This window comes from Felis catus, chromosome A1 (genome assembly GCF_018350175.1).
Source record: "Felis catus isolate Fca126 chromosome A1, F.catus_Fca126_mat1.0, whole genome shotgun sequence".
Classification (NCBI taxonomy): Eukaryota; Metazoa; Chordata; class Mammalia; order Carnivora; family Felidae; genus Felis; species Felis catus.
Genome location: NC_058368.1, coordinates 197,650,508 through 197,676,885, shown reverse-complemented (window position 1 = coordinate 197,676,885; position 26,378 = coordinate 197,650,508). Strand labels below are relative to the sequence as shown.

The window sequence follows — 26,378 nt, the reverse complement described above, 5'->3', positions numbered from 1 at the left end:
TTTACTTATTTTGAGAGAAAGCAGGGCAGAGAGAGAGAAGGAGAGAGAATCCCAAGCACTCTCAGAGCAGAGCTGGACATGGGGCTCGATCCCACAGACTGTGAGATCATGACCTGAGCCGAAATCAAGAGGCAGATGCTTAACCAATGGAGCCACCCAGGAGCCCCCCGAATAGTATTTTTTATTAAAAAATTTCAGGTGGGTGGGTTGTACGCTTTATTTAGTTACATTGGTCTTAATCATGTGATCCTCAGACTGTGGTTCCTGGACCGTTGGCATCAGCATCACCTGGGAATGTAGTCAGAACTACAGATTCTCAGGCCCCAACCCGGAAGCACTGAATCAGATACTCTGGAGACAGGGACCAGCCATCTGTGTTTCAACATGTCCTATGGATGATCTTGGTGCTCGCCAAGGTTGGAGAGCCACTGTCTTAACCAAACTGTGAGGCTTGCCAAACCAAGGCAGCTACCAAACCCGTGGATTTGTTGATATGGGGTCTTAGGAGAAGCGGGCAGCCTTCTCAGGGCTGGCCTTGGATTGTCAAGCTTAATAGTAATGGGTGAGCTAGTGGTGCTCACTCTATGAACGAGCCTATGTGACGGCCATTTACGCTGCACTCGATGTCCTTCTGTCCAAACGTGTACCACCTTGTACTCCCTCAGTAGCACCAAAACAGCATGCGGAATGAAAGAATGAACGAGTGGGCTAACAACACAGAAGGAGGGGGTTGATACAGATCAGGCAACTTCAATTTTGATGAATAGAGATACCTAAAGTTTCCATGACGGTGAGGACTTAATGGAAAAAGCAATGCACAATGGCATCCAGCGTGTGTTCCTTTTCTCCACCCTTCCTTTCCCCGAACCCCCTCCTGCAACATACCCAACCCTGCCACCACCCTTCTCCTTCTGCATACACCTTGGAGCTATTTCCGAATAACCTAAATAACAAAGAGGGAGGAGAAGACCAAAAAAAAAAAAAAAAAAAAAAAAGGAGAAACCACATTATTTCAATGGAACACAGTCGCCAACCTGTCAGTTCCTAGCCTTCTTAGGAGCAAACTTGGTTCTACAACTGAACTAGAAGTTGTTTAAGATCATTTCCACCCTGTAACATCAAGATCCCATTCATGGAAGAGTTTAGCGTGGGGGCTCAGAAGGGACTCTGGAGTCAGACCCAGGGCCACTGCTCACAGCTCAGAGAACTCTTGAGTCTGTTATCCTACCTCTCTAATTTTGAGTCACCTCATCTCTACAAGGGGAGGGAATAAAAGTCTCTCTCTCATGGGATTCTTAATGAAGATTAAATGAGATCATCCGCGTAAAGCATTTAGAACTATGCTTAGCACCAAACAAGGGCTGGATTCATGTGAGCTATTAGGATTATTATGATAATGTCTCCAAAATGCTTCTCAGCCTTCAGCAACATCTTGAGCATCTCCAGGCATAGCAACAAGGCAGTGAGAAACCACGAGGGATAAAGGTAAACGTGTGAGGGTGGTTAAGTTGGAAGGGTGTGGAAAAAGCAGCTAGCAACGCAGAAGTTCCACTACTCGTTAAAATACAGAAGTTCAACTACTCGTTAAAATACAGAAGGTATTTCCGCACAAGGCAACAAGACTTGTGTTTGAATTACAACAGTGGTTCTCAGCAAGGGGGGTGGGTGGGAAAGGATCTGGTTCCCCAAGGAGACATTTTGGTCCTCACAACTGGCGATTGCTACTGGCACTTAATGGGCATCAGAGATGCTGCTAACCGTCCAAGGACGCATAGGACAGACAGTCCATCACAACAACAAAAAAATTATCTAGCCCAAGATGTCAATAGTACACAGATCTGAGAAACCCTGAATTAGAATGTTGTGTGAAGTTATCGTAATAAGACTTAACACGCTTTTTCAATTTTCAAAAAGGCAATGGCATGGAAGGTTCTGGCACTTGATGGGTGGTGAGAATCGGTGACCTCTAGGACTCCTTCGGGCCAAAGGCTTGATGTGGGCTGTTGACCCGAAACCACAAATTTAAGTCAAGAGTCTGTTTCCACGCCTCTCCCCTTTGCTTGGCTCCTTTCCCTAAAGACACACAGAACTTTTTAAGAAGATGGATAGGTATTGGAAGGCAACCAGAAGTCATTAGGGGTAATATTTCTCACCGAAAGAACAGCAGTGACAATCAGAGATTTACAAAGCTGGAAGAAACCTTAGAAACGATCTAGCAACGAGACCCCAGCTGAATTCTTCTATCACACTTCACAGATGAAGAAACTGAAATTTACAAAGGCCAAGAGACTCGATCTAGGTCACGGAACGCTCCACCCCTCAGAAGGTCCAGACCCTTCCAAAGAACTTATTTCACCCATTAGTCAGACAGGGATAACGTCAAGGGTCTCCTTTGTGCACTTGCTTTGCATCTTTTCTGCCACCGCAGTCCTCCTCTGTCCCTACCTCTGGAAATCCCGGAACGCGGGGTTCACCTGACAAAGCGGCAGCAGTGGGAATGAAAAACAAACAAAATTAGATTCAAGAAGTACTGAGGGAAAGCAGGTAAGACCTGCCCATGGATCAAGCTGACGAAGAGGAGGACTAAAGAGAGGACTTCCGTTCCCAGCCACCATCACCTGGAGGGTGGTGCTGGTTCCATAACAGATGGGGAAGGCGGCTCTGGAGGTGGGGAGCAGGTCGCTTCTGCTGGGTATCATCTGTGAACTCGGGGAAGGATCTGAGGGGAAGAACAGTGCCAGGGAGGTCCAGGAGAAGTGGAGTGGAAGGAAATACATTCCATTTGTTGGTTGTGAGGCCAGTGCGGCCCCCTAGTAAGACCGGCTTCAGGAATAAAATCCAGACAACTCAGAGGAACCAAGACTACTGTCTGCTCACCATGGGCCGAAGTGAGCACTCCCCGAAGGTCCCGCCAGCTCTCCTGGAGCTTAAACGGGGGTCTGCTCAACTCTGCAGTATGATCATACCACGGATATTTCCCCGGGGGCGGACAGTGAGGCCAACACAAGAGAGAGTTCAGGGCAAGAGGCATAGGAATTTTTAAAAATGGCTCAAAATGCTGAAAACTCTACTTTGTACCGATTTTCTCCACCTCCTCATTTCCTGGGTGAAAAGCTGCTCCCCAGGACTGCACGCCACACGTCCCCTGTCGCGACTTCTTCCTTCTTTCTAGGGCACTGCATCCACCACAGTGTCCTTTTCCTTCACCACCTGTGCTCACCAGCAGCACAAAGCGGATTCTCCCTGGCCACGGATGCTGAAGGTCCCCCCAGGGGACCAGGCAAACACCTGAGGGCACACCACCCCCCAGGGTCACCCACAGAGGTTAAAACCCAGGGACCGTCCCAGCAGTATCTAGGCAAAAAGGGCAAGCTTTGCCCCAGGGTCCTCCCACCCAAAACCCACCTACGAAACACGTTGTTCCTTTTAGTGGACCAAATGGAAAATCCAGCCAACCTTTTCTCTTAAGCTCGCCCTCGAGGAAGACGAGCTGGTGGCCACGACCTGTCCACCTCCGCCGGCCACCGCCTCTCCATATCAACAGCCACTTGGTCCAAAGGCAACCCACAGCCCAGAGCCCCACGCCGGCTAGCGTGCTGAGGGGAAACGCGCCTGCAAGTGGTATCGGGATTCTGTGAAAGGCAACTGCAGGAAGCTGGTACCGGCAGGGCCGTGGAAGCTTCGTGCAGCACAGCGTGCCCACACACTCCTGGTCACTTACACACACGGCCAGGTGGACACAAGAACATGCGTGTCTCGTCGCGTACAGACACACACACACACACACACACACACGCACGCACACACACACAGTGAGAGGGAGTCACAGTCTCTGGGTCACACATCCAGGACCATCCTGACAGTCCACACACATGTATCCAGTTACACACACGTTATGGTTATGGATGCGCTGCCCGTGCTACCTCTCTCTCTCTCTCTCTCTCTGTTTCTCATACACACACGCACACTCACACCTAGACAGTCTGTGGGCAAACAAGCAGTTTCACAAGTACTTACGCACATACGCGCAGGGCACCAGCCCCGACCCCACGGCGGTCCCACGCCGGAGACGCGTCCTGCACCACCGGCCACCCACCCGCACGCACCCCCCTCCCCCGGCCGCCACGCAGCCCACCCCCCTGCGGCCGGGCGCGCTCTCCGGAGGTCCTCCTCCCCCGCCGCGCCCCCACCCGCACCCCGGGGGCCCCCCCGGGGTCCCGGCCCCGCGCGCCCGCCGCACCTACCCGCCGCCCTAGGCGAGGCAGCCAGGCGCCCGGCGCGGCGGAGCGGCCACCCCCAGCCGCGGAGCCGAGCTTCTGCCGCCGCCGCTGCCGCCGCCGCCGCGCTCCCAGCCGCTTCCTGCGCCCTCCCCGCCGCCCCCTCGGGTGCCGGCTCCAGCCCCCGCGCAGGGAGGCCGGCGGGCGGGCTCGCGGCGCGGGCGCGGGCGCGGGGCTGCGGCGGCGGGGAACCCGACCCGGCTCACCTGGGCGCGCCGCGCATCGTCCTCCTCCCGGGCCGGCGGGGCTGCACCGCGCGGGCTCCACGCCCCCCGCCCCGGCGGTGGCGCCCCCACCCCTCCTCCCCCCCGGCGCGGCGACGGCGACTGCGGCGGGGCGCACGGGGGAGTGGGCGCCGGGGCGGCCGCCGGGACCCCGCCCCTCCGTGCGGGCCGCAGGCGCCTCCCCCGCAGGACCGCTGCCCCGGGCCCGAGCCGGCTCCTGCGTGACCTTGGGCAAGTTGGTTAACCTCTCTGAGCGCCCGTTTCCCCGCTGGGAAGATGATAACTAGAACCACTGAAGGCGCTGGTGGTGCCCGTGCCGGGGGAAATCCTGCCCCCGTAGAGCTTACTTCCTTCTCATGCCTCTGACTCTGCCCGGGGCACGGTTAGTTTGGGAGCAGGGCTCGGAGCGAGCTCCCTCGTCCCTGAGACAGAGGGCTCCCAAGTTTTCCGGAGGCAGCGTTTCGGTGGCCTGAAATCTTCGTAAGGCATCCTGCCAATGTTTGTTCAGTCGGCCCTTTGGCTCTTCGCTTCCCTGAGCTGGAGGTAGCCTGTTCTAGCTCCGTCCACTGGTGACCTCGAGCACGTGATCAGACAGGGGCCAAACCTCTGTGCTCCCACCTGTAAAATGGGCACCAGAAATTCACGAGCTGGGTTGAGACTTACCAAAGTTCCTGTCTGAGTGCACCTTGGCTGTTGTCATGATCTGTGAGGAACCGGGATGGAAGGCAAAACATTCTTCTTCAGCTTATCTGACAAAGGCCTCAGATCCCAGGGACAAAACAATCCAAGAGTTAAACAAGTCATGACGAGAAGGCGAAAAGAGGGTCTGCCTTTGGCGAGACAGGTGAGGGGACGTCCCCGGGGGGGGGGGGGTGTAATTCACCTACAGAAGGACCACTGTGGCTGCAGCCCGACCAGAGAAGCTGTGACAGTAATTAACCTCCTCCAGCAAATAAATCTTCCAAGATGCTCTTAAAAATTACTACCTTACAATGGTGAGCCTACCCCAAGTGAACTGGAAATTTGAATTAACCAACCCATTCATGCCAGAAATTCTGAGCTTTCTCGGCCTGTCTCTCTGTGGTTACTCCTCTCTCCCTTCTCTTCCAGGCCCTGTCTGGCTTCCTCATGGTCCAAATCTCTTGCCCATCTTAACTCAAATACTTTCTCTCTCTTCCTTCTCCCTTTTTCCATCTCAGTCTGTACATCTCTTCTTTACCCTCTTTGTGCCTTGTCTCTGTCTCCACACCTCTTGCTCTCAGCCCTTCCCCCCCATTCCTTCTCTCCCTCGCGTGTATATGTCTTGAATCCTAACCATCTTATGTCACAATTGGAAAGTGGCAAAGCTGTAAGTTATTTGTCTAATGATAATAAGATCCAAGCTTTAATGTATCACTATGCCACTTCCCTAAACCAAATACTCTTGATAAATGACACCATGATCCTGATACTCATGAGAGCACGGAGCCTGAGTCACCTCGGACACCTCTACCTTTGTTCCCCTTCCCCCCACTCTCCACTCAACAACCACTTGCCAGTTCCCAGAGAGTCTGTCCCCACTCTGCCACAGACATCTGTCCTTTCCTGCCTGTTCCCACTGGACTGAGTCGTGTTTTTTTTTTCTGGAATCATGAAAGGGGTCTTCTGCCTGGTCTCTGCCCTCCAGCCCACCCTCCTTCTTCAGGCAGGTCCCAATGATGTCACTCTCCAGCACTAAAACCTAATGCCCATGGAAGACAGATATCCCAAAGACAGGTTATCCCAAAGATAACCACATCCTAATCCCCAGGACAGGTCATATTTACCCCATATAGCAGAAGGGGCTTTGCAGTTTTGGTTAAGGTAAAGGCCTTGAGATGGGAGTTTATCCCTGACTGTACAGGTGGGCCCCTTTTTTTAAAAACGTTTATTTATTTTTGAGACAGAGAGAGACAGAGCATGAACGGGGGAGGGGCAGAGAGAGAGGGAGACGCAGAATTGGAAGCAGGCTCCAGGCTCTGAGCCATCAGCCCAGAGCCCGACGCGGGGCTCAAACTCACGGACCGCGAGATCATGACCTGAGCTGAAGTCGGACGCTCAACGAACTGAGCCACCCAGGCGCCCCCAGGGGGGCTCTTAAAAGTGTCCATAAAAGTAGAAGCGAGAAGCACAAGAGAGGCACACATCCCAGTGATGCGGTGTGAGAAGGACTTGCCCAGCCCTTACCAGCCTTGAAGGAAGCATCATCCCAAGACCAGGAACGCGGATGGCCTCTAGACGCTGGGAAAGGCAAGGGAACAGATTCATCCCCTTTAAGTGTCCAGAAAGGAAGGCGGTCCTGCAGCCACGATGATTTTAGCGCAACGAGATTCGTGTCAGACTTCAGAGCTAGAGGGCTGTGCAATGATAATAAATTCCTGTTGTTTTCAGCCACTGAGTTGTCTGTTGCATTAGCAATGGCTAACGAATTACAGTGCATCTCTTTTATTTATGAAGGTAGGCGCCAATGCCTTGTCTTGTTATTTACAGCAATCCTCCTTTCGGCCACCTTGTCCACCCAAAACCCTGTGCGCCAAGGGGTCTGTTCCCCGCACACCTTCTTTTCTTCTCTCATCAGTACGGGTGCTCACGACGTGCTCTCCGCAGCGTCCTCCTCCCGACATTGCCAGCCCTAAAACTTTTCAGGGCGCGTGGGTTCCGTGGCGCTGTTCCTGATCTCTCCCTTCTTGGGTTCTCCAGAACTTCGTATTGTACCAGGAGTATCCCACCTCACATGGTGCTTCATGATGAGAGAGACGGGAACACGCGGAGAAGGGGACTGCAAGCACGCAGGTTAAAACTGCTCCTGGCTGTCTGTTCAGCACTGTGCAAACCGTTTTCATCTTTCAGCTGTAGCAGTTACCACCACACTGTGCTGTTTGCAAGTTTTCTGTGGCTCTCCACGGCACCTTGGGTGGTGTGTGCCTCCAGTGTGGCAACCAGGTCCTACCTCCCTTTCTTTGTCCCAGCCCCTAGCCCCACGCCAGACACACAGCAGGGACTCAATAACTGCTTCTGAATGAATGGATAAAGAAAGCAAGTGCAGTGTCTGGTTATGTTGAGCGGAGAGGGCTATTCTCTACTTAGTCGGGGTGATCGATAGAAACACCTGTTAGCAGTCTTAAATATGGTGCATTGATGCACAGCCTGTAACATAGACTTTTCTTTCCTTCGTTTTATGTTTACTTGTTTCTGTTTTGCTTTTGCTCTTGCTGAAGAAGTTCTCATAATAAAAGGGCTACTCTTTTTTTTTTTTTTTTTTATCGGCTCCATTTAAAGAGGGCTACTATTTCAGGTAAAATCATTGTAAACCCAGGAACTCTTTTTTTTTTAAATTTTTTAAAGGTTATGTATTTATTCTGAGAGTGAGAGAGCACGCACAAGTAGGGGAGGGACAGAGAGAGAGAGAGAGAATCCCAGGAGGCTCCTCACGGGCAGCGCATAGCCCGATGCAAGGCTCGAACTCATGAACCACAAGATCATGACCTGAGCCAAGATCAAGAGTTGAACGCTTAACTGACTGAGCCACCTGGGTGTCCTTAAACTCTTTGGCACAACAATTCTGCTTCTTAAAATGTGTCCTAAGGGTAATAAGCCTCTGTACACAAAGATTTACCTAAGAGGATGTTCACTGCAAGATCTTTCAGAAGAGTAAAAAAATTGAAAATAGCCCAAATGTCTAGCAATAGGGGATTAGCTAAATGTATTATCTCTACTATGAGATACCATCCAAGTATCAAACATGATTTTGTCAACTGATATTTATTATACAGAAAGATTTTTATGAATATTTTTATATTCTACATTATGCTTATCTGTATTTTCTAACTACCATACAATAAGCATATATTTAAAAGTTAGGCTCAATTATTTATTTTTAAATTTTTTTTAATGTTTATTTATTTTTGAGAGAGAAAGACAGAGAGAGACAGTGTGTGAGGGGGGTGGGGCAGAGAGAGAGGCAGACACAGAATCTGAAGCAGGCTCCAGGCTCTGAGCTGTCAGCACAGAGCCTGACGTGGGGCTTGAACTCACGACCCATGAGATCATGACCTGAGCCACCCAGGTGCCCCTAGGCTCAATTATTTTTAACACTAGCTTTACCTCCCAAAAGAAAGTTACCTAAAACTTCAGTATTTTTCCAAGTTCCAAGAAAACCTATCCAGAGATGAGACTCAATTCTCTGATTACAACAAAAGAAAAGTCACAAAAGGCTTGAAATGTAATCTGGGCCTGTCTTCGTTCCATTCATTCATTCATTCATTCATTCTAGGAACATTTATTGTACCACCTCAATTGCCTTCGGTAGCAGTCAACAGAAAAAGACTCTCACTAACTTAAGCAAAAGGGAAATTATTGGACTACCATTCAAAGACTCACAGAATCTCTGCAATGCTAGGAGACAGGCTTGGAGAAGCAGTTACCCAGAGGGCTCCAGAAGACCACACAGCAGAAAATAAAGCATCTGGTTCACTGAGAAACTCCGTCAGGATCGGGCGCCATTCCTCCCGACACAATCACTGGCCTCCACCAGTTCTTCATCCTTGGGCCACTCACCCAAGTTCAGAGTCACTGGAATATACACCAGACTGGCCAAGCCTAACTTTGCGTCTCCTCATTCGCCTATTCTGAATCAGAGATTAAAAAGAGGGAGAGCACTGGGTCCCTGCACCAAGACTGCACGCGATGGGAGAGATTTTACTTCCCCGTTAAATTTGGGGTGCCATTAGGAAGGTAAAGTGGAGACCGGTGGCATGAAAATAACAAATGGCCGCCACAAGCCCCTGTAATGTGCCAGACGTCGGGCAGTTCCAGCTTCCAGGCCCGACTCCTCTGCCAGGAACCGTCCCGTGTGAATAGCTGGGAGGAGCTGCCCGGCCGCAAACAAAAAAATGCAACTCAGAGGAGATGAAGAAGTCTTTGATTCCATTATTATATTTATGAACTTGAAACATGCTATGTTTTTCTTTTGTTAATTTCTTCGAATGTACGGAAACAAATATGTACTATTTTTCTCTTCTGGTTGTCCACACTTTGCTTGTCTGGTACAAACGTTCTATTACGTGCTTACCACAAAACAGCCTGCCATGGAGCGAATACCTTGTCAGCACCACACTCTGGGGGTTATCTTAAAAGTCCCAAAGCTTGTCTCAGGTCTGTTTTACTTTGAGTGTCTTCTACACAGAATGAAGCTGTGTGTGTGACAGAGAGAGAGACAGAGAGGGAAAAGACAGAGAAATCTCCTTTGTTCGGAGAAGATGGAAATGAGATTCCAAACCCAAATTGCTGAAATAAATCAGTGCTGCCCTTGCTCTCGCAAACTTGAAGCCGGCATACCTTCCATCCACTTAATTGCTGCTAAAAATTTAAACAGTTGAACAAAGGGTTTCAACACAGCTGCAAAGGAACGGAAACCAAACTGTGAATACCTTTCCTATAATGAAGCCAGGGTGGCTGGCTTCATTTTCACAAACTCCGCAGAATAAATTAGACCCTAGAACAAGACACTGTGGCATCCACGGGCACGTGGAGTCCTCGGTTTACCTGATAGACACCCACTCTGTGTTGGGAAGCAACTTCTAACAAAACCTCCTCCAAATGAAGTTGCCAACAGATAAACTTCTGCAATTTGTTGTTTGTTAAGGGTCAAGTCCCCCGGTGAGGCCATGTTTCTTCTTATTTCGGACCACGCCCTGGAGGGCATGGTCATCTCCCACTCCCCAATCCTAGACCTGACCAGCCGTCTAGTAGCTCAGACTCCCCTTTCCTGAACTCCGCAGCCCCAGCTCACCGCACCCTCCTTTCCTGATGTGCTCTAATCACTCTGGGCTTCAGAATTCCCATCACACACAGCTCCTTCTGGCCCAGGACTTGTGCTCACTGTTTCGTAGAGCTGAAATGCTTCTCCTCTGGTTCAGCCTAAATATCTCTCTTACAGAGTGGTTTCCTTTTGACCACTTATCCCCATTCCCACCATTTTCTGTCTTAGCCCTGTTTATGTCACTTACAGCCCTATCTCCCTCTGTAACTGATGCATTGGTGCTATTTTTTTTTTTTTTTTACCTACTTACTTTCTGCCTCCCCAGTAAAGCATTATCTGCTAGAGACAAGAGACTCTGCACTTCAGAAAGAACCTGGCTTAGAGTGGACCCTCGCTCCGTAAGAGATGAAAGAATGGAACTGTGAACCCGGCCGCTGGATTTGCATTCAGAGCTCCCGTGCTTTCCAAGGGGTGGGAGTTGCCTAGGAACGAAGGGCCCTTGGGGGCCAAAGGAACCCACATCCCGGAGGGGGAAAGGATGATCGCTCACTTCTATGGGGAGGATGTGGCTTCGGGAGAAACAAACCCGGGTGCAGGAGGCATCCTGGATCAGAACAGGTGGTTCAGAGGCAGTGACATCATATGTCTGCAGCCAAAAGCTGGATGAGGAGTCACAGAAGGAGGAGAAAAGCGTCAGGCTGCCTCTGACTGGGAAGGAGGTGCCCGGAAGTCACTCTTTTCTAAAGGGAATTAACAGGATTAGGCAAGAGAATATGAGACCACGTAAATTCAAGATACGGTGTACTTAATAACTTGCTATGTGGCAAAGTCTTTATGAACCAGCTGTTTGAACACTGAAAAGCCAACTGGAGCAGCAGAGAATAGAGGGTGATAAGGGGTGACCCAAGCAGAGTTATCGCGTCCTGATAAGAGGCTGTGGCCCCTTTTTGTGTTTAGCTGTTCTTTGTCCTCTAGTCTTCCTGATATTGTTGGGGTTAACCTGTTTACATTTGAAAAAGCCATTAACTAATTCATGTCTCATTATCAATAAGAATCAAGTAAATGAATAGTCTATCAGGAAGGAAAAACTAGAAAATACAGCCTTCCAAGAAGAGCCAAATCAATGAGACAGACATCACGAACGTGACCTGCCAGGCAAAACTCTGGCACGGCTGAAATTTTACAATTTATTTTGGAATGTATATGTAGTAAGATTTGCTGGGGTTTTGTTTTTTTTGTTTTTTTGGTGTGGAGTTCTGTATGTTTGGGCAATGGTATAGAATTATACGACCACCACCATATTCAGGATATGGCAAAACTAAGTTTTAACATAGGCAAAGGTTTTGGGGGGAGGGGTAGGTTTTAAATATTCTATTTAATGGGACATGTTTTACTAGTTTTGACTAACTTGGACAAGTCTCTTCCTCCTCCCCAATGCCCATCCTCCCCCGCCCTATACCAGTTTGTCCCATGCATAAACCTGGAACCTTCTGTCCGGTAACTATAAGAAGATGAAGCTCTAAAGAGGGCAGAAGCTTGCAGCAAGAAGTAAAATGGGCAGATTTGGAATGGCCTCTCACCCCACCAGATTCCTGGGATTGGTAGCTGTAGACAAAAGGAGTCAGAAGCAGAAGCTAGTAGGGGCATTCAGAAAGGATTCGGGAGAGGCTGAGCATAAGTCGAGGCTCTGTGTTCAGGACCCAACTAAGAAAGCTCGGCTCAGACCCAGGGAGGAGGCCATGTCCTTGTACCCGGAGAGGCAGGTCATTCAGAGCCCCACCCCCAGCACAGGCACTAATGGTTTCATGAGGGTTAGTGGCAGCAAGGACCCATCACCAAGCAGCATCATGGGCAATGCAAATGATCAGAGCAGATAGGGACAAGCTAAGTATGGCTGCCCTGTTTGGGTTGGGGGTTGCATGTGTGGTATCCCCTAGGAGGGGGATACCCTCCTAGAAATATCCTCCTAGAAATATCCCGCAGATAATAAGAGGCACTTACAATAGGACGATTAGCGGACGGTTTGAACAATCATTTCACCGTTAAAGAAGGCAATCTGGGTAGCTAACGGGTTGGCAAATATCTGTCCCACCAGAATTTTAGTAGTTTTCTTTGTGGCAGGCCCTGTGCCCCACCATGGGGGATATGAAAAATAAGAAGATAGATCCCTTTTTTAAAGCACTCTGAGCCAACTAGAGGAGATAGGGCTAGACAGAGATTATTCCAATATATCGCGAAAGTTCATAAAGCAAGCATACACGGCAAACGGAGCTCATGGCTTTTGTTATTGTTGTCACAGTTTTACTATTGCATAACAAATATGTATTGAGTGCATACTATTTGCTAGTCACTGGGCTGACAAAGGCTCAGGAACTTAGTACTGATATGACATGACATGGCTGGAAAAGGGCCAGAGTTGGGGCGCCTGGGTGGCTCAGTCGGCTAAGCGTCCGACTTCAGCTCAGGTCACGATCTCACAGTTCGTGGGTTCGAGCCCCGCGTCGGGCTCTGTGCGGACAGCTCAGAGCCTGGAGCCTGTTTCAGATTCTGTGGCTCCCTCTCTCTCTGACCCTCCCCCGTTCATTCTCTGTCTCAAAAATAAATAAACGTTAAAAAAATTTTTTTTTTTTTTTTTAAAAAAAGGGCCAGAGCCGAGATTAGAACTCGGGCTATCTGACTTTAAAGGCTTTGCTGTGAGCAACCATGAAATAAAAATCGTAACGATAACAACAATAATGTCTAAACAGCATTCGTGGTTGATGACATTACATGTACTGGGCACTTCACTATCTCAGGCTATTTCAAGAGCTACCATGCAGAGGAAAACAATAAAACAGGCCAGATTTCTGATGCATGAGAAAGCAGAACAGGGGCCAGGATATTAGAAACAATTCAGCATGGCATAAGACTGTCTCAACATTCGGAGCCGTCTAGCACTGGAGGTACCAAAGCACAGGCTGGGGGCCAACCGCCAGGAATGCTGAAGCAAGAACCCCCGTCCCAGGTGCGAGGTTCAACATCACCTCTGCTACTCTCCCAACTCGCTGATTCCCTGATGCCGAGCTTTGAAAGTTCAGTCTCTTTTGCCAGCTCCTTCTCCGGCTAACACTTAAATGTCAAAGCCCTTCCTCTTCTTTCACTTTCTACGGGCCCCCAGACTGTTTCAGCCACAATACTTGCTTTAATCATCATTTGTAAGCTGACAAGTCCCGAGTTTTGCACGTCAGCCCAGAATTCTCTTCTGAGCTCCAGACCTACCGCTTGGATGTAGAATGGTTGATCTTGGGAGGACTTGGTCTAACTTGGCTTGGCTGACCGCGGGAGAAACCTCTGTACACAAAGAAAGAAAAAGAGCTAAATTAGGTCAAGTAAGATCTTAGTAAACTTACAGAAATGGTAACGGTGTTTGATGGTGTTTAAACACAGAAAGATTTGAACTTGAGTGACACGGACTTGTTTCCTTGACCACCTGGAAAGGAAGTGTAACCACGAATATCATTCGGACCTTCCGGGACAATATTTATAATGTCATGATGATTTAAGTGTTGTTTTCATAATGATTGATCCAGGCATGAGCAGGTGGTCCAATCCGGGCCAAGGGTACACAGAGAGACTTTGCTAGGAGTTTGGGAAGAAAGTATTTTTGCTCTCCTGTGTCAGGTCTCAGAAAGTACATCTCTCTCCCTCTCTGGGCAGTGAGATATAAGGATACACTAGCATGAAATACTACAGCCATCTCTGCCATCACAGGAAGACCCAGTCTGGTGGCAAAACAGCGCATAAGAAGGATGAGTGAGAATCTCTGAGAAATAGGACGCAAGTCCAGCTGGATCAAACTGTACCTGAAGCCATAGATAACCCTTGAGCTATTTACTTATGTAAAGCAATATATATTTTGTTCGCCTGCCCAATTCATCTACTTCTATGAATAGTAAAACCCTAATTTTATTCAGTGGTGCACCGATTCCAAATAAATAACTACATTCCAGCCTCCCAGCACATAGAGCTCTGGCCAATGAAATTTAAACCGATGTGCTATAGGGAGCTTTCAGGAAAACTCCTTCAAGTTTCTTGAGATGCCTAGGGCATGACCCATTTCTTTTGCTCCGACTCCTTCATGCTGTGTGGTCAGAGGGGCTGCAGCAACAGGCGTTTTGAAACCTTGAAAATAGAAGCCAAGAGGAAGGAGAAATCTAGCAAAGCCTGAGTCCCTAATGAACGTAGAGCTCACATAGCAAAGATTGACTGTGTATCCTTAGGCTTCTCGTACCTGAGAAAATAAGTGATAAAAGTGTGTTGAGCTACCATTAATTTGTCTTTTCCATTATATTTAGTAAACCGATCCCTAACCAATACAGCTGGTTTTGCTGCGATGTGCAAAATTAAACAGTCCTGAAAGAGGAACGTTAACAAAAAATTCTCTTCTCTGGAGACAACCGGTTCTTGGGTGGTGAAAAGATAGATGGGTGACTATCACGTTTCCTGTAAGCACTTCATTCTTTCATTTTTTAAAACTTTGATGTAAAAAGTGCATCATGAAGACAATGCGATTAAGCATGGAGAAGCCCAGAATAAGGAGTAAAACATCAAACTATAGAGGATTGATGTTATACAAGAATCCCGATGGTTCTGTCTCTAAGAGAAGTTTTAAATTATGGAAGAAATCACTAGAAAGCATTGTGTATATGTGTATACACACACACACACACACACACACACGCACACACATCCAAACATGGTCTCATAGACTATTAAATGATATGAGAAAATATTCACAAAATATTGTTAAGAGAAAAAATGGGGTGCCTGGGTGGCTCAGTCTGTTGAGGATCCGACTCTCGATTTTGGCTCAGGTCGTGATCCCAGGGTCACGAGATCGAGCCCGGCCATGGGCTCTGCACTGAGCATGAGCCTGTTTGGGTTATCTCTCTCTCCTTCCCTCTGCCCTTCTTCCTGCTCACTCAGGAGCTCTGGAGCTCTCTCTCTCTGTCTCTAAACAGCAACAATAACACAAACAACAACAGTAACAACAACAACAAAAACCTGGAATGCCTAGCAGCACGTTTAACAGCTTTCCAATTGTAGGAACGCCCATGGTACAGGATGAAAAATCTATGAAGAATTTCCCAAAATAACAGTGGTCTTTTCTGAGTAGCAGAATCGTAGTTCTTACTTGCTTTTTTGATTTACACCCCTCAGTATCTGTCCAATTTTCCTTGCTCGTCTCAGAAAAAAGCAACGTACTTCCTTTCAAATGTTTCAAAGATATTTTTTAATTGAAAAGAGTGCTGGGCACTGATACCATAGCTCTTTGGGAACACCAGCTGGCATCTGCCGTGTTGAGGGAGACGAAAGCAAGGGACGTGACCACAAGTGGGCTCGGAGCCATGGGAAATGGATGGGGCAGCCTGGCTCCAGAGGCAAACTGAGCTGTCCTCACAGTAGTGCTGAGGGCTGCACTCTCAGGGCTTAGAGCAACAGATGTGGCCTGAGACAAACTTGCTGAAGCAGAGAGCACACTCTAAATATATGTGCCCGCAGGGACACCGTAACTCGCCTCCACGGAGGGGCAGGTCCCCCCAGGCAGGCAGGTTTGCCTCTGCCTTCCTCCATCCTCTCCCCAGAGACGGACTGGGGAAGTAGAGTCAGAGACTAGAGGAGCATGTGATGCGCACCCGCTCAGGGCGAGTGTCCTTCTGTACACGCAGGTGGTAACAAAGCCTGGCTTTGTGTGTTTTATAGCTTCCAGTATCTTTCTGATCCAAAAGGCGGCTGGGTCATAAAGTACCTGGAGGAGAGAAAACAGAAGAAGGGTACAAAGTTGATGTAGATAGTCTCTCATTTGGCACCGGGAAATATCATAAACTCTAGATTAAGAGCACAAAGTCAAAAGGGCCCCTTTGAAGTGAGTTAGTCAATTAGCTTTCTAAAACAAAGCAAACTTATGATCTTCCGGGAAAAACGAAGCAGATGATTTTTTTTTTTTTTTTTAAGGGAAACACTGATTTCGCGAATAACCTGGAAATTCGATGGCCCTTCTCTAAGCTTCATTCTACGGCCTAAAAAACGGGATAATTGGACAAGATCAATGTCCTCAAGCTTTTGGAAAGTTACACAGTACAATTATGAGAAGAACAGGATTCCAATAGAAGAGTGACACTAGTTCCTTGAGAGATTGGTTCTCCTGTCGGCATTTGTTCCACGAAGTTTAAAACAGAAACGCTTGACAAGGCAGAGAGCTGCAGTTTGCAGGGTCTCCAAGCCGCTTTCGCTCGGGTCCTCACAATATCTGTGCCACACCTTCTCCAAAGCTCAAACAGCGTGCCACTCTGCCACACTGCCCTTTGCTTTGCACTGGGACCCGTCAGGTGCTAACATTCCTCCACCTCCTAGCCTCTGCCTCCTCCTTTTTCTAATGATAATGGAAATGATAACAATGACAATATGAGAAAACTTAAGCTACTCATCTGACAAGCTAGGGACCATACCCATAATGCTCCTGGGCATTAAAAAAAAAAAAATGAGTAAACCCTTTGAAATTTCTGAGCAGGTTAGAGTGGGATGGGCTCTTCATTCACCTCTGACTCCTCAGTACCTGGGACAGCATCTGGCACGTAGAACATTCTAAGAATTGTGAATGAACTCATGAATTCTTCCAGTGCCCCAAAGGTAAAAATACGTCACACCCTGCTATACCAAAAATCTCCTCCTTGAGGACCCTCATTCGTGATAGACCCATAAGAGGCCAATATTATTTACCAGAGACACTGAGAGGTAATATGCATGTGTATTAACTTGCACAAAATCAATTTTATGTGCTTGTTGAAAAATAGAAAGAAACAAGCAATAAATACATAAAAACACTTCTGTCCTCCATTCCATAAAATGACTGTATGTCCTAGAGTTAGCATGAGATGATAACAGTGAATTTCATTGCCCTCATTTGCTCTCAGTTTTCATGTACCATTCCTGAAATGAACGTCTCACTGTGCTACATGTGATTCTAGTGTCTAAAGTGATGCACTTTTCATATAACATGCTGTCTAAATACAAACAAGCAACACCATCTGACATTCACCTAAAGAAGCAACAATCCATTCTAAGCTAGAGAAGAAATCAGCTGAGTTGGGTTTGTTCTGAGATGACAGTCTGCTTTCAATGTTGCCTTTTATAAGGAAATTTATTGACACTGCAGCGTTGGCCGTTAGGTTATTTTCACCTTTATACTAACTTGGGGACCAAGTCTAAGATGCCACTACACTGTGAAAACCAACAGATTCCCAAGCAGTCTTAAAATTTGTCTGGAACCACAAAAGACCCCAAATAGCCAAAGCAATCTTGAAAAAGGAAAGCTAAGATGAAGGCATCACAATCCTGGACTTCAAGGTATATTACAAAGTTGTAGCAATCAAAACAGTATGGTACGGGCATGAAAATAAACACATAGATCAATGTTACAGAATAGAAAATCCAGAAATAAACCCAGAATTATATGGTCAACTAATCTTCGACAAAGCAAGAAAAAATATCCAATGGGAAAAAGATAGTCTCTTCAACAACTGGTATTGGGAAAACTGGACAGCTACATGCAGAAGAATCAAAGTGGACCCCTTTCTTACACCATACACAAAGATAAATTCGAAATGGATTAAAGACCTAGATGTGAGGCCTGAAACCGTAAAACCCTAGAAGAGAACACAGGTAATAACTTCTTTGACATTGGCCATAGCAACTTCTTTCTAGATAAGTCTCCTGACGCAAGGGAAACAAAAGCAAAAATAAACTGTTGGGACTTCATCAAAATGAAAAGCTTCCGCGCAGTGAAGGAAGCAACCAACAAAATTCAATGGCCACCTACAAAATGGGAGAAGATATTTGTGAGTGACCTATCGGATAAAAGAACATATCCACAGATTCTGGAAAGAAGGATTTGCAGTGTGTGAGCGTACGTGCGCATATCTGTGTTGCCATGACAAGATGCAGCTTTAAGCACAATGGAAACTCACCTTCCATCACGGAGCTTCCCGTTTTGCCGCTCCCCTTTGCCTTACTTAGTTGAGGAAATAGATTGTGTAGTAAGTACTTGTAGAGGTCCCTGCTCCGGGGGAATGACTTTTTCTCTTAAATCAGGTATATGTTCTTTTCAAAGAGAAAATGAGATCAGAAATTGGAGGCAAAGATAGTTGAGGAGAAGTACAATGGCTACCATCGTACTACCATTGAGTGAGAGACAGCCATGGAGATATATACATGGCGTCTACATCTTGGGAAGTACTTGTGTATTTTAGCATTCACAAGAATTAAAGCAATGCAGAGCATCCAGGGGCGCCTGGGTGGCGCAGTCGGTTAAGCGTCCGACTTCAGCCAGGTCACGATCTAGCGGTCCGTGAGTTCGAGCCCCGCGTCGGGCTCTGGGCTGATGGCTCAGAGCCTGGAGCCTGCTTCCGATTCTGTGTCTCCCTCTCTCTCTGCCCCTCCCCCGTTCATGCTCTGTCTCTCTCTGTCGCAAAAATAAATAAACGTTGAAAAAAAAAAAGCAATGCAGAGCATCCAAATCATAAGCTATATGACCCTGGACAAGCTATTTTCTCTGCACAGGCTTCATCTCAAAAATGGGCATAACCCATTTTACCTAATGCGTAGGATTGCAGTAAAGACTGGATGAGATAACACATGTAAGTGCCAGGCCCCGTTATCAGGTATGCAAAACTGACTCAATAATGAGCTATTATCCTCACTCTTCGCTCATGAAAGAAGGAAGAAAATTACACAGTCTCTCCCAGGTTTGATCTTTCAGCACAGAACCGTCCAATAGAAATAGCCAAGTCACGTACGTAATTTTAAATTTTCTAAGAGCCACATTTTAAAAATTAAAAACAGGTGAAATCCATGTTAATCATATGTTTTATTTAATTATTGCATACAACATGTTCTCATTCTAGCGTGGAATCAATATAAAAATCATTAATGAGCTATTTTTCTCTCTTGTACTCACTCTTCAAAGTTCAAGTGTTATACTTATAGTATACATCAATTCAAACTGGCTGCATTTCGTGTACTCAGTGTAGCTGTTGACCGCCATGTCGAGCCAGTGTTGACCATGTTGACACACGTTGACCAGTGTAGCCATGTGGCGCATAGTCCTAGAATAACAATGAGTTTAGTTTTAAACTTCATTTGCTTTGACTGAAGGCCATGGAAAGAGTAATGTCTCCAAAGCACTTAAAAGGTAAGCATCGAGACCTTGGGTGAGAAACTGGGCTGAAAATGGAAATGAAAGACCTTTAATACCATGAGCATGGATGGCCACCACCAAGCCTGCAGCTTTTCCTAGGGGACCATCCGCTGGCTTAAGCCAGTATATCCACAAAGGACTTATAGGAAAATACATTCCCTTAAATGAATGATTGCTATGATTACATGGATTTTCCCATGGGCTTATAAGAGAGCAAGAGAAACTACGCAATGCTTAGGATCCTGACTAAAGCCCGGTGACTTAATGGTTATTGTTATTATTTATCATAACAATAATTAAAAGTTAATGAACAAGCAAAATGGTAATAATCATTAAACGTATGTAAACATAGTTTTATGTTAGTACTTGAACCAGAGAGCCACTGACAATGAATTGTGAAGCAAAAGAGGAAGATCATGGTGTGTGTGTGTGTGTGTGTGTGTGTGTGTGTGTGTGTGTGTCTACTTGTCCGTGTTTGACCAGAGGGGCCATGAGACCTGATAAGGAAAGACTGACTTAGCTATTGACCCAAGAATCCAAAAAGAAGGGTGCCTGGGTGGTTCAGTCGGTTAAGCATCCGACTTCGGCTCAGGTCCTGATCTCACAGTGCCTGGGTTCAAGCCTCGAGTCGAGGTCTGTGATGACAGCTCAGAGCCTGGAACCTGCTTTGGATTTTGTGTCTCCCTCTCTCTCTGCCCCTCCCCCACTTGCGCTCTGTGACGGCTGCTAGACTTGCAGGGCAGGAATTGTTAAAGTATCGGAACTGTCCCCTGTGATACTTCGGCTGATCTATCCCAGCCGGCCTGCCGAATGAGCTTTCTCACAGCCCATAGGAAGGAGTCCACTGAAATTAAATCCTCTGCGGGGCTGCTCTGCAGTGGCAGCTGCTTCTTCTCGTTGCATCCATCCGTGACGTCTAGATAGCGAGAATGAGCATGTAAAACGGTTCCACCTTTGAATCGATGTATTTAGTCTTTTGATGAGTAACGTGGCAAGATGAAGAGCTCAGACCTGAATTATCCCGGACCTGAGCTCTGATGCTGGTTCTACCATCTGCCCTGGAACCGAACCTCTCCAAATCTTCACTCACCTGCAAAATGAAAACGTCGAGGTACCTCACTCACAGGAGTGTCGCCGGCTTGAGTGAGGAGGGACACTCAAGCCTCTAGCCTCACTGCCAGGGCCTTGTTATTATTGTTGTTTGTTCTAAACTCTCTCCCCGCAGACTTTACTTTGCTCAAGGCACGTTTTTAATTTGGCAGATCATCACCAAGAATAAGCATCTGGGTGATTCTATACGTCTTGCTTTATGTTATGCATTTAATTATTCTGGGTAGCTGGGGGAAAAAATTAATACAAATGCCATCCAGGAAGGCAATTGTTTTGAAATGTTGTTACCATATTCAAACATAAAAATAGAAATGAGAAAAACCGTATTCTGGCTTCATGAGGAGAATCTTTAAGGTAGCACTGTGATCCCACTGAGCCACAATAGAATCTTCTGGGGATGGGAATTTAGTGGAAGGAATCTAAGTTTTGAGCCTCACTCAAGGGAGTTTAGCTATTAAAATATGAACACATGGTCTCAACCGTCTCAGGGTTTCTGGCCCCGAGAGCTTCTCCAGCCTCCACTCTATGAACCTCAGAACTGTCATCTGTAAAGTAAGAGCACTGTACTAAGATCCCCGCTTTCCTTCACACATTTTAGGATTCTGCGTCTATAGTGGAATTGAATGTTTGCAGATCCTATTAATGAGCGTATGACAAAATGAAAATTTCAAGCTCTTGAGGGTCCTCTCCCTGGAAGAGAGGTCAACGTTATCATTCTCAGGATCACAGGGTACAGGATCAAGAGGAAATGACATGGGTGAGGGTAACAAAAAGCACATAAAGATTTAGGCAGAGAGAGGTCGGGGCGGGGGGCACCTGCAGTTTGAGAAGTGGCGGGGAGAAAGCAAGAAAAGAGGGAATTTGAAGGTCGCTAGGGATTACGTTTCTCGTTCATGCTGTTGAGACACATCTACAAAGGATTTGGTTTATTTTTGGATGGCTGTAGACGGCTGGTCCTGTTTTGATGAAACACCAGTCCTAGACCAACCAGGTGGGCAGAGGCATTCTCAGCACTCCTATTGGTTACAATCTAACCATCCCGTGGTCAGGCTTACGCCTTTTCAGATTGATACACCTGCTCTGATGCCATGCATACTCTAAGGTAGGGTCTCATCCGAGATGATTGAATATATCCCAACGGTGGCAATTTGACCCCTTTCACCTGGGAAAACCCAAGACCACAAATGTTTAGGAATTTCCTTTTCTTAGGTAGTTCGGAATTGTCTTTGCCTAGTCCCACGCCCATCCTTTGTACGTGGACATCAGTGATGGGAAGACTGTCGTTTTTACTTTCCTGGGGTTTTAATGTCTTTCTCATCTTTTCCTCGTGCATTCCAACCATTCTTCATGCTTTCGAATTGAACCAGGAAAATAATTGGCCATTGATGAGAGATTTCCTCCCACTCTTTCCTCTCATCCTTTGGTGGGCTAACTCCAGGACAATTTTCGAACACAATTTAGGCATTGTCTCTCCGAAAGCTTCCTTGACCTCTCTCTTTCAACACAAAGCCCCTTGCACAAAAGTATCACATCACCCACCACACCGTATTGAAAGGATTCATCCCTGGTAAGCACTAGATCTCGTACTCCTCCTTTCCCTCACTGCCTGGCACAGCCTCTGGTCCTGAGCAAGTCCCAACAAGGGTGTGTCACCCTCAGCCACCTGATGAACCAGGAATTTTGGAGCAGCTCTTGAAAACTCCCTCCTGGTCCATTTTTCTTTGCTGAAGCCCAAAGAGGAGGGGAAAATAGGGAAGTCCCTCTCTAGGTTCCCATGGAAACTGAAATAAATGCAGCAGCAATTAGAGGAGAAATGAATACACTAAAAATATCATTTGACAAAGTAAAAGGATGTCACTTCTTCAAGTATTCACATTACACCTGCTGCCCTTTCTTCCCTTTAGGAGAATGTTTAGCACAGTTTATAAAACGATGGCTCTTTTGTTGCTCACAAAGCCTACTTCCTCTGTCCTAATAGTACAATTCATGTGTATATCATTACGGACTGAATGTTCATGGCCCCCCTAACATGCACATGTGGAAATCCTAACCCCCGATGTGATGGTATCGGGAAACGGGGCCTTTGGGGAGATAGTTAGGTCGTGAGGGTGAAGCCGTTATGAAGGGGACTTGCGGCCTTATAAGAAGACACGAGAAAGATGATTTCTCTTTCAGCAGCATGAGGATCGATGAGAAGATGGTAGTCTGAAACCTAGGAAGAAGACGCTCACCAGATACCAGATCTGCCAGCACCTTGACCTTGGATGCCCCAGCCTCCAGAATCGTGAGAAACCAATGGTTGCTGTTGAAGAATACTAGTCTATAGTATTCTGTCACAGCAGCCCGGACTGACTAAGAAATGAATACGTGTCATTCCACAGTCTGGATGTGTCTATGACCCTCTCCCTTCCTTTTATTCACTCAGTCATTTCTCACCGAGTGCCAACAGCAACATGCCAGACGACCATGACTGAGAGACGCAGAGGAGTCCTTCCCTCACAGAGTTCACAGTCTAGCAGAAGAAACAGATGACTTAAAAACTAAGCAAACGAATAAATACAGCCTCACCAACTGTGCAGGTGACCTTCAGGAACGAACAAGGTACTCCGATGGAGAGTAATGGAGGGACAGTTGGGATGAGCAGGTGCAAAGAGCCTGAGGCAGAGAGAGTTGGGGGTTTGAGGGATGGAGAGAAGGCTTGTGTGGCTGTAGCAGAGTTGGACAGGTTGAGAGGAATTTAGGTTTTGCTCAAAGCGCAACGAGAAGTCATCAAAGCCTAAGCAAGGGCGTGTTGGTAATACGTTTTATTGATCATTGTGGTTGCTGCCTACAGAACAGTTTTGAGAGGGTAAGTACAAAACTGTGGAAGCCAGGTCTGAGGGTTCCCAGAAGTTCGCAAGAAATGCTGGTGTTTTAATTTTTTTTTTTAATGTTTATATTTATTTTGAGAGGCAGTACAAGCAGGGGAGGGCCAGAGAGAATCCTACAGGCCCTGCACTGACAGCACGGAGCCGGATGCGGGGCTCGAACCCACGAACCATGAGGTCATGACCTGAGCCGAAACCAAGAGCTGGACCCTTAACCGACTGAGCCACCCACGCGCCCCGGTGGTGTTTCAGACAAGGATGATGGAAGTGAGACAGGAAGAAGTTGGATGCCCTTGATGAATATCTTGCAAGTAGGCACTTCAAGACTTCTTGTGTCCTTTCTCTGCTCAAAACCCTTTGATGGCTCTTCTTATCCCTCGGAGTGTCAGCAAAGCTCTTGCGGAGTCTGCCCCTTCCCCCACAGCTCTGTTCTCGTGTCCTGCTCGTCCACGCTGACCTCTTTGCTGTTCCTTGAAAACACAAGCCATGCATTCGGCTCTTCTGCCTGAAATGATTTCCCCCAGGATGTTCGGACGTCCTCACAGTTCACCCTCTCAGCTTTTCTTCTCTTTGCTCAACCGTCTCAACAAAGCCCTCCATGACCATATTCTTTAAAATTGCATGCCCCCTGCCACCTGCAGCTTCCCTTATTACCCTTCCTGCCTTATTGCGTCTCTTGGCACTTTCCACCTTCTATCATGTTGTGTCATTTCATTTTTTATTTTGTTCATTATCTGACCCCCTTATGCTAGAACGGCATGGAGCTCCCATGAGATTCACCACAGTATGGAACAAAGTCTACACGTGGTAAGGACTCAATACATTTTGTTTTGTGGGAAGTCAGGGAAAGAATCAAGGATAGGCAGCTGTGAACAACTGGGTTCTGCTTTGCTTTTAATTAAAAAAAAAAATGTAATGCTTATTCATTTTTGAGAGACAGAGAGAGACAGAGCATGAGCAGGAAAGGGGCAGAGAGGGGGAGACACAGAATCTGAAGCAGGCTCCAGGCTCTGAGCTGTCAGCACAGAGCCCGATGTGGGGCTCGAACTCACGGACTATGAGATCATGACCTGAGCTGAAGTCGGACGCTCAAACGACTCAGCCATGCAGGCGCCCCTGCTTTTTTTTTTTTTTTTAATGTTTATTTATTTTTGAGAGAGAGAAAGAGAGCAAGAGCAGGAGTGGGGGGGGGGGAACAGAGAGAGAGGGAGACACAGAATCCAAAGCAGACTCCAGGCTCCGAGCTGTCGGCACAGAGCCCAACGCAGGGCTCGAACTCACAGACCTCGAGATCATGCCCGGAGCCAAAGTCAGAGGCTTAACCCACGGAGCCACCCAGGTGCCCCCAATTGGGTTCTGCTTTTTAATGGGGTGGAGAAAACTGGAGGGAAGCTATTTTGATTCTACGGTAGAATTAAAACAAGCTCAGGTCCATTTTATTCTAGGACAAAGTCAGTGTTTATAATAAAATGGGAACGAACTTTGTTTGTTTGTTTGTTTTTGAGATGAGAAGCATTGATCTTGAGGAAACGGTGAAAGCCCAGAGTAGAACAGCTAAAGGGAGTGTGGATGCTCCCTCTGTGTCCCTGTCTCCCTCCCCCGCCTGCTCCCTTCCTCACCCTGAAGCGACCTCCTTCTCCCTCAGGTGAGTCCTACCTCCCCTGCTTTGTTGTCTCTGGCACTTCCTGCATTGGCTTAGAGTTGGCACTTTCAACCACTCATAATCTGGCTCCTGAGTCCCTTGCAAACAAAAACAGTGTCTTCATCACGGAATAAAATCCTTCCATTAATTTTCCTGAACTCACCCTTCCAAGCCGCTCACCGTCTTACAACTATACGCACCATCCCCTGGGCTAATAAATCTAGACCACACACAAATCTCTTTCTACCTACCTGTTCAGGCCTTTCTCTCTTTTACAGGCCCACCTCCTTCCTCTCCATTATCTTTTGTAATCAACCATGGGATTCAGGCTGCAGTGACAGGCAGGGAATAATAGTTAGTGGCTTTCCTAGGGACCAGGAAGGCTGCTTAGAAAGTCTTTGGTGAATGACATAAACACCAGCATTTCGCTGCAGAGCTATGCGCTCATAAAAATGCATTCTTAATTGCTCCCTTAACACTTTCATCCTGATGCTAAGCATCCTGCTCCTTGCTGGCCTTTTGGAAGAGAATTCTTTTAATTTTTTTGTTTGAATGACATCCTGTTGCAGAGAGGATTAAATGGGGTAATACGTGCAAAGCAATTAGGACATTGCCTGCCATCTAACAGATGCGCCATAAATGTTAACTATTCTGAGCTATCAAAGCCCTTTCCCTCCGCCTGTTGTCAGACTGGGTCTCATCCAAAAGGAGTCCCCCACAAAAGCATCCTCAAAACCGAGGGGAAGCCTTCCCCTTGCTGAAAGATTTCACACCTTAGAGCCTGGTAATCTTCATCTGTTTTCAGCCAGGCAACTGATACAGGGGTTGAAGTTGGGTTTTTTGTTTTGTTTTGTTTTGTTTTTTTAAATATGAAACATTTAAGTTTAACAAAACCAGCTGGTTATTAAACCAAAAACCACAGATCTCAGTGTTTGTTGTGGTTTCTCCACTACGGACACACAGTGATGGGTAGAAAGTGAGAACTCGAGCCTGAAAAAGACCTTAAACATCCTTACCCAATTTTTCATTTTCTTTTCCTTATAGGACACGAAGGTACAGAGGGAGAAAAGTAATTTGCCTAAGGCCGTGTTGGTGAGTTTGCGACTGAGCCGAGATGAAACCAAGGTTTCTGACCTGCCGTCCGGTGCCCTTCAGACTTCCTTCCCTCGCTGGCAGGGGGTTCCTCCGTGGAGCTGCCGTCAGATCTCATTCCACACAGGGACAGAGAGAGGGGAGCCTCAGGC

General features: G+C 47.2%; 1 protein-coding gene and 1 long non-coding RNA gene across 6 annotated transcripts in view; both read right to left on the bottom strand.

The window, feature by feature from the left end:
• Positions 1 to 5,977, bottom strand: part of HTR4 (5-hydroxytryptamine receptor 4) — a 176,719-nt gene extending 170,742 nt beyond the window's left edge. For 3 of the 5 annotated variants that reach the window (XM_045037148.1, XM_045037125.1, XM_045037141.1), the window contains exon 1: positions 4,484 to 4,559. The gene's annotated coding sequence lies outside the window, so the exon portion shown is untranslated. Of the gene's footprint in view, positions 1 to 4,244; positions 4,456 to 4,483; positions 4,560 to 4,848 lie in introns of those variants that run through there. The other 2 variants (XM_045037135.1, XM_023260627.2) reach the window with 2 other exon arrangements.
• Positions 5,978 to 18,861: 12,884 nt separating this feature from the next.
• Positions 18,862 to 26,378, bottom strand: part of LOC111562309 — a 56,448-nt gene continuing 48,931 nt past the window's right edge. Inside the window, exon 3 of the long non-coding RNA XR_002745476.2 lies at positions 18,862 to 19,423. This is a non-coding gene — a long non-coding RNA (uncharacterized LOC111562309). The remainder of the gene's footprint in view (positions 19,424 to 26,378) is intronic.